Source organism: Vombatus ursinus, unplaced genomic scaffold, assembly GCF_900497805.2.
Source record: "Vombatus ursinus unplaced genomic scaffold, bare-nosed wombat genome assembly UNPS02014807.1, whole genome shotgun sequence".
Lineage (NCBI taxonomy): Eukaryota > Metazoa > Chordata > Mammalia > Diprotodontia > Vombatidae > Vombatus > Vombatus ursinus.
The window spans coordinates 29961387-29973860 of record NW_020954585.1 but is presented as its reverse complement, the minus strand read 5'-3'; the positions used below and the strand labels follow the sequence as shown (position 1 = coordinate 29973860).

Here is a 12474-nt window from a genome sequence, read left to right as displayed (position 1 = left end):
GGAGTAGAAAGCCAGAATGATTTGGGTTTAAAGGCATAGTCAAGTAGCTCCATTTGAATCCTAGTGGGTTTTATCAAAGCCTGGTTTTCCAGAGTTATATTTCAAAAAAAATCATAAATGAAAACTATATGAGACAAAAGAGTTAATTTCCCAGTTTTTCAAAAACAAATAAATAAATAGGGAAGAAAAAAATCTAGACCCCAAACACCAAGATACTTGTGAAATATAAGCAATCAAAATTTATATTCCTTTAGACAGAGCACCTACATGTATGGGTGTGATTCCCCAGGTGTACAGAGGGAGACAAGAAGGAGGAGGAAGAGGAGAAGAGAGAGAAGGAGTGGGAGGTCAGTAAAGCAGTCAAGAGCGAACACTCCAGGCATGAAGGAGAGCCAAAGAAAATGCCCAGAGAAAAGAGATAGTAGTCTTGTTTATGGAACACCAGGACTCTAAATCTCTGATCTATGATTTAATTATAGCCTTCTTCTGCTTAAAAAATATTCAATGGTTGGTTCCATATTGCCTACTGACTTCATTCAATCATTTATTCACTTAAGGTTCTGAATAATGTAGTACCACCCTATCTTTCCAGTCAAATCTGATGGTATTCTATACCATGTGCTTTATAATCCAATAAAATTGGACTACTCTACTCTATAGCTAGGTGACACAGTGAATAGAGTGCTGTGTCTGGAGTCAGGAAGACCTGAGTTCAAATTCCACCTCAGATACTTACTAGCTATATGACCCTGGGCAAGTCAGTTTCCTCATCTATAAAATGAACTAGAGAAAAGGGGTTGCACACAACTGAAATAACTAAACAATAACACTCTATTTCTCCCAAGCATGTATGGTACCTTCTTGACTCCAGTTCTGATGCCTGGAAAACCTCTCATTTTCAATTTGCTTGATGAATCCCTGTGTGGTCTTTAACCTCAGCTCATATGCAACCATCTCCATGAAGCCCTTCTCAATCAACCTTTTGTAACAACCTTTCCCCTCAAAACTCATGTAGCACTTTGTCTTGTGCCCTTCTAATGCATTTATCATGTCACATTGCTATAGCTATGTGTTAATATATTGTCCACAAGGTGAATGAGCAGCCCATCTTCCAACTCTCACTGGTGGCTCCAAGAAGCTGTAGCATGCACAAAGGTCACACTCTGGTAAAACTGTCTTGGCAAATAGGCTAAACCAGGTTGAGGGTAACCAATTCACTTTAAACCCATTGGTGAGTTAGGGGTTAGTATGGGGTTAGCTACCCCACATATGTGAAGACTTCTAGCAGAATGGGAAGATGAAAACAATTTGCTCCAATAGCCATGAAGTCAGCAGAAGCAGGTGCTGAGGAGTGCTTAGAGCTTGGTCAGACATCAAAAACACCAAGTGCATCCCAGGCCATCACCAGTCACCTTGACTTTTGTCCTGTCACTGGACTCAGATGACTCTGGAAGAGGGACTGAGGTTTACAACTTCATGCAGCTGCTCAATTAAATCCAATTCATGCTCAAGTCAAGATATCACCCCATGATGTCATTTTTAGTCCTCTTTGAAAATGAAGGATGAACAACAACATTACCCCCACACTAAACTACAACCTCCAAGAGGGCAGGGATCAGGTCTAGTCTAAACATTGTAACTCCCTCAGTGCCTTAACACTGTCCTTTATACAGAATAATAGGTGCTTAATAAATTTTTGTTGTATTTTGAGTCATTTTTCACAAGGAAGAAAATTAATTTTTAAATATCTGTTATGAATATAGACTCATGCTTTGCCTTGTTAAGAAAGAGATTCAAGGTAGCCTCATTCTGTGAATAATTAACTCCCACTATAATCTCCAGAGTTTTGAACATTTTGTAGGATAACAAGTTTAATTGAAGAAGAAGAAAAGGTCATATTAAAGTCTGTGCTGGTGAACCCCAAAGCAGCAGGGGCTTGAAAACTACATAATGACAAAAAAAATGCCAGAGTCTTAGAGGACCTCTGTGCATTTTGACTTGCAAGGAACATGAGAATTATATGTCATACTCCGAAATTACATTTTTGCTTCTTCAGAAATAACTACAGGGTAAAAGCAGTGACTTGCTTGAGCTCTTCCCAAAACTCCTCCAAATACCTGTAAAAAATGACTCTAAACAATTTCTAGAGCAACAGAACCCACAAAAAGACAGAGTGAAACAAATTTCCAGCCCAAGACAACCTGAATGGTTGATGGGAAAGGTCTGTTGCGCTGAGCTAGGAGAGGAGCGCAGGTCAGCATGGGCCATGCAGGCAAAGACTCAGTCTGTTAACCTAGAGCAAGCCTCAGGGAACTGAATCACGGGCAGCTGTGATGGTTTCTAGACTTCTCAACCCACAGACACCAAAGACAATTTAGAAGGTCAGTAGGAAGGATCTGTCAGACATAGGTGAGAGAAAAGCGAGGTCTGGCCCCAATCCCAGGGTGGTGGCTACTTCCAGAACTCTTGGCCCACAGATGGAGTGAGGATCAAGCTGCTGATCAGAGGGGGATTGCAGGGATCTCTTTGCTGGTGCTGAGACAGGATCCTCTTGCTTTGTCCGTGCCTGGATCTGGATCACAGTCCTGGGTGGCAGTCCTAGAGCACAGAGGAGCACAGGCGAGGTGAAACTTGTGACAGCGGGGGAGAGGGAATCCTCCTCACAGTTCCAAGGCAGAAAAAAGTGCTTGTGGTTTCTCACAGACCAGAGCACAGACCAAAAAAGGATTAAACACGTCTCCTTGGATCATATCACCTTAGAAGAACTGAAAACTTACAGGTCCCTAGAAGTATCTCTGAAAACAACTGCACAAAACTCCTTAAGCTTGGGACTGTACAACTTCCACATTGGAAGCAGAGCCCTGCCTTAAGAGAGAGTTAAAAAGTCAAGTAATTGGCTGGGAACATGAGCAAACAGTAGAAAAAAAAACTCAGACTATAGAATCTTACTTTGGTGACAAGGAAGATCAAAACATATAACCAGAAGAAGACAACAAAGTCAAAGCTCCTACATCCAGAGCTTCCAAGAAAAATATGAATTGGCCTTTGATGGACTGAGGATTTTGAAAAGCAAGTAAGAGAAGTAGAGGAAAAATTGGGAAGAGAAATGAGAGTGATGCAAGAAAATCATAAAAAACTAGTCAACAGCTTGCTAAAGGACACCCCAAAAAAAAAAACACCGAAGAAAATAACACCTTAGAAAATAGACTAATCCAAATGGCAAAAGAAGTCCAAAAAGTCAATGAGGAGAAGAATGCCTTAAAAATCAGAATTGGCCAAATGGAAAAGGAGATCCAAAAGCTAACTGAAGAAAGGAATTCCTTAAAAATTCTTAAATAATCCTTCGTAATTCCTTTAAAAAAGAATGGAGCAAATGGAAGCTGACTCTATGAGAAATCAAGAAATTATAAGACAAAACCAAAAGAATGAAAAAATAGAAGACAATGTAAAGTATCTCACTAAAAAACAACTGACCTGGAAAATAGATCCAGGAGAAAGAATTTAGAAATTATTGGACTATCTGAAAGCCATGATCAAAAAAAGAGCCTAAACATCATCTTTCAAGAAATTATCAAGAAAAACTGCCCTGATATTCTAGAACCAGGGGGTAAAACAGAAATTGAAATAATCCACCAATCACCTCCTGAAAGAGATCTCAAAAGGAAAACTCCTGGGAATATTATAGCCAAATTCCAGAGTTCCCAGGTCAAGGAAAAAATTGCAAGTAGCCAGAAAGAAAGTATTGTGGAAACACAATCAGGATAACACAAGATTTAGCAGTTTCTACATTAAGGGATCAGAGGGCTTGGAATATGATATCCTGGAGGTCGAAAGAACTAGGATTAAAACCAAGAAACACCTACCTAGCAAAACTGAGTACAATCCTTCAGGGAAAAAAATCTATATTCAATGGAATAGAGAATTTTCAAACATTCTTGATGAAAAGACCAGAGCTGAATGGAAAATTTTACTTTAAAATACAAGACTCAAGAGAAGCATGAAAAGGTAAACAGGAAAGAGTGTCATAGGGACTTATTAAAGTTGAACTATTTACATTCCTACATGGAAAGATAATACCTGTAACTCATGAGACTTTTCTCAGTATTAGGGTAGTTGGAGGTAATATATATATTTAGACAGAGGGCACAGGGTAAGTTGAATATGAAGGGGTGATATCTAAAAAATAAGATTAAGGGGTGACAGAGGATTGTACTGGGCAAAGGAGAAAGGGAGAAGTAGAATGGGGTAAATTATCTCACGTAAAAGAGCCAAGAAAAAGCTATTACACTGGAGGGAAAGAGGGAGGAGGTGAGAGGGAATGATTGAATCTTATTCTCATCAAATTTGGCTTAAGGAGGGAATAACATACACACTCAATTGGGTATGGAAATCTATCTTATCCTACAGGAAAATAGGGGGGAAAGGGATAAGAGAGGGAGGGGTGATAGAAGGGAGTGCAGATTGGGAGAGGGGGTAATCAGAAGCAAACACTTTTGAGGAGGGACAAGGTCAAAGGAGAGACTAGAATAAATGTGGGCAGGATAGGATGGAGGGAAATATAGTTAGTCTTTCACAACATGTCTATTAAGGAAGTGTTTTGCATGACTACACATGTATAACATGTATCAAATTGCTTGCCTTCTCAGTAAGAGTGGGTAGTGAGGGAGGAAAGGAGAGAATTTGGAATTCAAAGTTTTAAAAAGAAACGTTAAAAACTGTTTCTACATGCAACTGGGAAATAAGATATACAGGCAATTGGGTATAGAAATCTATCCTACCCTACAGGAAAATAAAAGGGGAAAAGAATAAGAGAAGGGGTGGGGCAGTGATAGAAGGGAGGGCAAATTGGTGGAAAGGGTATTCAGAATACATGCCATCTTGGGGTGGGGGGAGGGGAGAGATGGGGAGAAAATTTGGAACTCAAAATCTTGTGGAAGTGAATGTTGAAGACTAAAATTAATTAATTAATTAATTTAAAAATTTTAAAAAGAAAGAAATAGCTACAGGGCTATAGCACTAATCTTAGGTCACAGGAATGAGACTGGATGAGGTATGGACAGACTTGCTACAACACTAAAGTATGAGATGCAACTTCAGAGTAAGTGAAGAAGGTTTAGGTTTCCAAATATGCAGCAGCAAAACTGAATTTAGCTAAAATAGAAACAGTAATAGCTTATAGAGAATAGGTATAGCCAAAAAAAAAAAAAAAAAAGATTGGGCTTATGGCTATCCACTCCTAACCATTAACTTGCTGTGTAGTCTTATAAAAGTCACATCTCTTCTCGGCACCTCAACTTCCTCATTTCCTATAAAGTGAAAGGATTGGAAGAAATTGTTTTTGAACTCTCTTCTAGCTCTAAAATTCTATGAGTATACCACGAATAAGGTGGTAACAAATATTCACTGGCTACCATGAGGGGAAAATAGAGTGAAACTTCAATAAACATATCTTCTCAAAAAAAAAGAAAACTTCTTTAAATTCAACAAACATTATTAACTATTAATTGTGTGCAAAGTATTGTGCCAGACCCTAGGTATACAAAGACAAAAATGAAAGTCTCCCTCTTCAAGGAATTTTTAATCTAATGATGGAGAAGGGCGTCCTAATTACATGAGTAAGTAAATATAAAATCTAGGCAAAACAATACAAAGTGATTTCAAGAGGGAGCAAGTGCTAACTGGGTGGGACGAGGAAAGATCTCATGTAAGCTGTAGAAACTAAGCTATGCAATTCTACTAGGTGGAGATGAAGAGGGAATGAATTATAAATGGTAGAGACCACATGATCAGGGGCACAAAGGGGAAAGAAGGAATATCATGAACAGGTAACAGCTAGTAAATCAGTTTGAATGAAAAAGGTATAGGAATTGGGTATAATGTGAAATAAGACTGAAAATGTACATGAGAGTCAAGTTGTAGAAGGCTTTAAATGCCAAGCTGAGGAGTTTGCATTTTATTCTAGAGGTGTTGTTTTTGTTGAATGATTTCAGTTGTGTCCAGCTCTTTGATTTTTTTTGGATCTTCTTGGCAAAGATACTGCAGTGGTTTGTCACTTCCTTCTCCAGGTCACTTTACAGATGAGGAAACTGAGGCAAACAGGGTTAAGTGAATTGCCCAGGGTCACACAGATAGTAAATATCTAAGGCCAGCTTTGAACTCAGGTCTTTCTGACTCCAGAGTCAGTCCTTTCTCTATTGTACCCACTAGGTGCCCATTCTAGAAATAGTAGGGAGCTTTTGTAGGTGAGGCCTGACTCCAGCTAGTCCAGTGGTTCAAGTTCGGGATTGGAAGGAAATGAGACATTCATATGTTATCTAATAGTTAACAAAAGGCTTACTTAGTGATAGCATGAAAAGAATATTCAGCAAGACTATTGTGCTAATTCAGGTAGACACAGTCTCAGAAGAAACTAGCAGGGCCTTAGTAGATTTCTTCTTCTATAATGTTCTACCCCTTTGTGGCAAAATCTTATAGGTCTTCTAAAGCAGGAAAGTAGCCCCCAAAATTCCCCAGCACAAGAACCAGATTAAAATGTAATTAAATGTAATATTTAACAAAATAAATAAAAATGCAATGCATGTTGTTCAGTTATTTTTCAGCTGTATCTAATTCTTCACAATCCCATTTGAGATTTTCTTGGCATAGATACTACAGTGATTTGCCATTTCCTTCTCTAGCTCATTTCGTAGATGAGTAAACCAATGCAAACAGGGTTAAGTGACTTGATCAGGGTCACAAATCTAGTAAGTGTATGAGGTCAGATCTAAACACAGGAATGTGAGTCTTCCTGATTCCAGGCATCCTATTTATTGTGCCTCCTAGCTGCCTGACAATACAACATAGATAATGTTCATTTGTGGTTTTCTCAGTCAATAGGTGGCCTGTAGAGAGTTGTTTCTATTTGAATTTGACGCCACTGTTCTAAAGGATTTTATGCCATTTATAGCCTTATACAGTTTTATGCTCTTATTGGACAACTCTGATTTCACAGCTGCAATGTTTAAAAAGGTTTGAGAGATATAATTTCTAGGAAATTTAATTATTTTATTAATAATGCCAGCATTTTAATAAAAGGATAGTCATTTGGTCATCTCTCTCATAGACCAAAGACAATCATGGCAGTAGGCTCACAGTTTTTATGTTCTTTGAAGAGTAGGTGTTCCCAAAGGTGACAATCAAAACTGATTAGATAACAATTAATCAGAGAATTACAATAAGGGGTTAGACCTGAACTTTGATTATATCATTTATTTCTTAAATTAACTAACCCACATAGCTAGTAAGTGTCAAGTGTCTGAGGCCAGATATGAACTCAAGTCCTCCTGACTCTACAGCCAGTGCTCTATCCACTGTGCCATCTAGCTGCCCCTTGGGGCAATCTATTCAAAGAATTTATCCCCACCCAAACCTGAGCAGGACACAATGGCTGTCTTACCTGGGTGAAGTCCAGATAGAGGAGGTTACCTCACCTTTCAGAGACAGAGTTCTTGAAATGAGGATAAAAGAAAAAGGGGAAAAACTGAATCCTCCCAAATCATTGATTATTAATCATTTCTCTCACAGATAGTTGAAGCTTTACATAGGCATCAATGAAAAAGAAACATAATATAGGTAAAAGAAAAGAAATGGAACAAAGCAAGTTCTTTGATGGTCCCCTGAAAGAGTACAGTACCAGAGTGACTGAATATAGACATCTCAGTATTGGCTTCCACTTTAGAAAGAACTGAGTCTCAGATACGTCATGTGGTAGATGGTATTGGAAGATATTTGTAATAAATCTCCCTATACAAAGTAATGTCTATGAGCAGATGTAGAGCCAGGAATATCAGGCTCATAGCACAAATGATGACACATTTAGCATCATCATGGATCATGGTCACCTATGCTAAGAACTCATTGTCCTATTTCATGCAGCATGGTCTGGTGCCAGGGTCAAAACTGAGACTTGCCCTTTGCCTTCAGTGTTAGTTCACTGGCCAGGATATCCCTCCCCTTGAAGAGGTTGGGGAGAATAATACCAAATCTCTGCCACTTTTCAGACTTCTGATGAGGAGCTTTCCCCTCTTTATTATGAATGCAACAAAAGTAATGTGATTTTTCCATAAAAATAGTTATTATATGGATAGTTAAGAGGCTCAGAGTTATGTTAATAGCAATGAAAACCTATGAGATCTGTTTTCAGAACTAGGGACAATTAAAGTTGCCACAATGGATAGTATCTGTTGATTACTTAGGTACATGTAGGATGCTTAGGTTCAGCAGAATTCAAATTACATAAAGGTGGCTATATAAAATAAAACGCATTACCTTCCACAGGCAAAACAGCTTCTTCTTTATGCTTAGGCCTCTGCTGATTTAAATAGTTTTTTTCTATTAGTTTAATTCTCATCATTTCCTTCCCTCTAAACATGAATCTCAAATTTTTATTTGATAAATAAGTTTTCACACATCAAGGTAAAACATTTCCAGTGGAAGACTTTTTTCTATATCGCCATAATCTGATGTTTGCCAATATTATGAGCTACAAAAAATATCTATTTGTACTCAATAAGTTACTGTAGCTAGTTTGCTTAATACTAAGAAATAAATTTGCAAATATGCTTTCAGTATCTAAACTCATGTCAGTATAAGTACTTTACTGCAACTACAGAAACCAATAGTTATCTAATGTGTCTTATATTTCATAAAAAAAATTCCTACACAATCTATTTCTTTTGAATAAGAATGTGGAAAACAAACTCTATAATGTATACTTTGATTAGTAAGAAATAAAAGTAAACTTTAGAAGACTATAATGCAAGAAAAAAATCAAGCAAAAATATATTCCTTGAGTTAAAAACCATCTCCTTAAATTAAAGCCATCTATAGTCATATGAAAAAATACTCTAAATCACTATTGATTAGAGAAATGCAAATCAAAATGACTCTGAGGTACCACATCAAACCTATCAGAATGGCCAACATGACAAAACAGGAAAATGATAAATGTTGGAGAAGATGTGGGAAAATTGGAACACTAATACATTGTTGGTGGAGTTGTGAAATGATCCAACCATTCTGGAGAGCAATTTGGAACTATGCCCAAAGGGCTATCAAAATGTGCATACCCTTTGACCCAGCAATAGCACTTCTAGGGCTATATCCCAAAGAGATCACACAAACGGGGAAAGGACCTACATGTATGAAAATATTCATAGCAGCTCTTTATGTGGTGGCAAAGAATTGGAAATTGAGAGAATGCCCATCAACTGGGGAATGGCTGAGCAAGTTGTGGTATATAAATGTGATGGAATACTATTGTGCTATAAGAAATGATGAACAGGCTGACTTCAGAAAAACCTGGAAAGACTTGTATGGTCTGATGCTGAGTGAAGTGAGCAGAACCAAGAGAACATTGTACACAATAACAGCCACATTGTGTGATGACTAATATTGATAAACTTCCTGGCAATACAAGGATCTAAGACATCTCCAGAAGCCTTGTGATGGAAAATGCTATCCACATCCAGAGAAAGAACTATGGAAGTTGAATTGTTATTTTTTTTCTCTTCTGTTGAGTTTTGTTTCCTCTTTCTGATGGTTCATCCTATTGGTTTTAATTTTTACTTACAACATCACTAATGTGAAAATATGTTTAATATGAATGTAAATGTATAGCTTATATCAGATTGTGTGCCATCTTGAGGAGGGTGGTAGGGAGGAAGGGGGAGAAAAATTTTACACTCAGAAGTATATGGAAGTGATTATTGATAAATCAAAATAAATTAATAAAAAATAAAATAAAAAACCATCTCCTTTATAACATTCATTTATAGTCTAATATCACAGCATGCCCCACCAATGCAAAGTAGCCTAATATACCAAACATGTAGACTAAAATTTTTGTCAAACATTTTAGGGAGGTCACTGGGTCTACAGTAATAAAATATGTATTCCAAGATAATAATAAACCTCCTTACTTTCATTATACAAATGATTCCTGCTATATTACTTTTAGAAACCTGTGATACAGAAAGGTTTTTGTAAATAGGAACATTTTGTAGGAGACAGGGAAGGGTAATTTCATAACAATTCAGTTTTTTACTTAACCGATGGTTTACAATAAGTTTTCCCAGTAGCTTTCCTATCTATCATTCATCACTTAAAACAAACAGCTATGTAGCCCAGTGGATAGAGAGAGTGTTAGACCAAGATTCAAGAGGACCTGCGATCAAATTGGACCTCAGGTTTTATTAGCTATTTGACCTTGAGCAAGTCATTCAGACTGTTCCTGAGTTCTTGGCTGTTGAGGGATGTAGCATTTTATATCCCAATAACTTTGGAAACGTGTGTGTATGTTTTAATGCCTAATTCTGCTGACTCACACCTTAACAACCATTGTTCCAGTGACTTATTGAATTATTTTTTAAACTTTGCCTTCCCATCCTCCAACTCCTTTATGAAGGAAATCAAGCTCCAGAGGGTAAAAATAAGATAAGCTTGGGGCTTTCTTAACTTCAGGGTACAATGTATAAAAACTGAGTTCTATCTCTAGGTGCTAAATGATCAAAGTTCACTTTGATTTTCTTTCTTTAAAAAAAATTTCTTTTCATTTTGAACTTAACACCAGAGTATATCCACATATGTAGTAGAACACAAGGGGAGAAACTGAAAATCTCTAATATATAGATCTTGCATTTCTTTTAAAGTATATGATAAATAGGAAATGTAACTTTCAAAGCTATATTGCTTGTCTGTGATCCTTTCTGGCCTTTCTTCTGTTCTCTTCAGTGTATTTTTGTTTTTTTTTCTGGAAGCTGGATATAGGAGTTCATGAGAATTTACACCTGCCATTTTTCAAAAATTCCAGACATTCAACTATGAGGATGTAAGTATGCACAAAAGCATAAAAACTAAAACATTTTTAAACATTTCAAATTGGTAAATCATCTGAAACTTCAAGCCATTCAGTCATTAGAATATTATGCTATGGCAGCCACATAATCTTTAACTTCAGTTGGAATTCTTCATCCTAAAACTTGATTCATTACAGATACCAATTTCTATGTTATTTGCCTTTCAAAATTTTCCTTTGTGGCTATATGAATAGCATCTTCCAGGTCTAGGTCTTCATTGAATTTTTTCTCCAGGAAAGTTTTCCAATTTACATGCTACTTTTTCATTGCTGTAGTTTTTCTAATCAAATAAGCTCCAAATGGATCACACTGAAATAAATAAGGTTGCCCTTCATTCCAACTACAAATGAGTAGTGATATTCCATACAGATGCACAACAACTGACTATAGATACTCATGCATCACTGAAGCAACTCTGTACCAGCTGAACCATAAGGATGTGATCACGGTACACCAGGTAGTTGGGGTCTGGGGTCCATGCCACTCTAGAGCAGGTCTATGTGCTTGTTGATTGGCTATACCTTGTGGACATTCCTTTCATCATATAGGAGGTATTTGTTTTTGGCCAGCATCATATCATTGGTGGCCTTAATTCCAAGGGAAAGGACTCTTCTAACTACAGCTGTCAAGGCATACTTGATGTGAACAAATTGAACAAAGGGATTGAAGGTAGTCAATGAAAAGCTACAGCTGCATTGCTGCCATCTTCCACAACTACAAGGGGACTTTGACCCAATTCCTCTTCTGTACACTTTCAAAAAGTACTTCAGTAACTCTTTTGTTTTTCTTTTTTTAAAAAAAAAAATCCCTAGAATGCTTTCTTTTCTAGATCTTCCCCCAAATTGGAAAAGAGAAAAGAAAAGAAAAGAAAAGAAGGAAGGAAGGAAGGAAGGAAAACACAAAGACAACAAAGGCCTTGTGTATGTGTATGGGTGTGTATATACATACATACATACATATACACACAGTCAATCAAAACAAATTTCCACATTGATCTTGTCCAAAAATGTATCTCATTCTATATTTTGAGTTCATTACCTCTCTGTCAGGAGCTGGGTAGCATGCTTCATCTAAATTTTTCTGAAACGGTGGTTCATTATCACACTGATCAGAGTTCTGAAGTCTTTCAACGTATTTCTTTATAACGTTTTTATAACATAAATTATTCTGGTTCTACTGACTTCATTCTACAACATTTCATATAAGTCTTCCCCAATTTCTCTGACACTGTCCCTTCTAGCACTTCTTATGGCACAATAATAGTCCATTATATTTATAAACTATAATTTGCTTATCTATTTCCCAATAAATGGGCATCCTTTTAGCTTCCAGTTTTGGGCTGTTATAAAAAAAATCTATATTTTTGTAACTATAGGTTCTCTTTCCTGCAAATCTTTTGGGTATTACTTTCACTTTCCTTATATTGATGATCTAGCTTTTCTAGGACAATTCACAATAATCAGGGAATGAATCGCTATCAGCCAAGTGGATAAAGATGGAAGAATAAAAGACAATATTACAGTTCAGCTCTCTCCCACCATCAAACAATGACCTGATTACCATGCAACTCATTACCTAA

General features: G+C 37.0%; 1 pseudogene; it reads right to left on the bottom strand.

The window, feature by feature from the left end:
• Positions 1-10961: 10961 nt before the first annotated feature.
• On the bottom strand, positions 10962-11965 carry LOC114052137 (annotated as a pseudogene).
• Between the last annotated feature and the right edge of the window lie 509 nt (positions 11966-12474).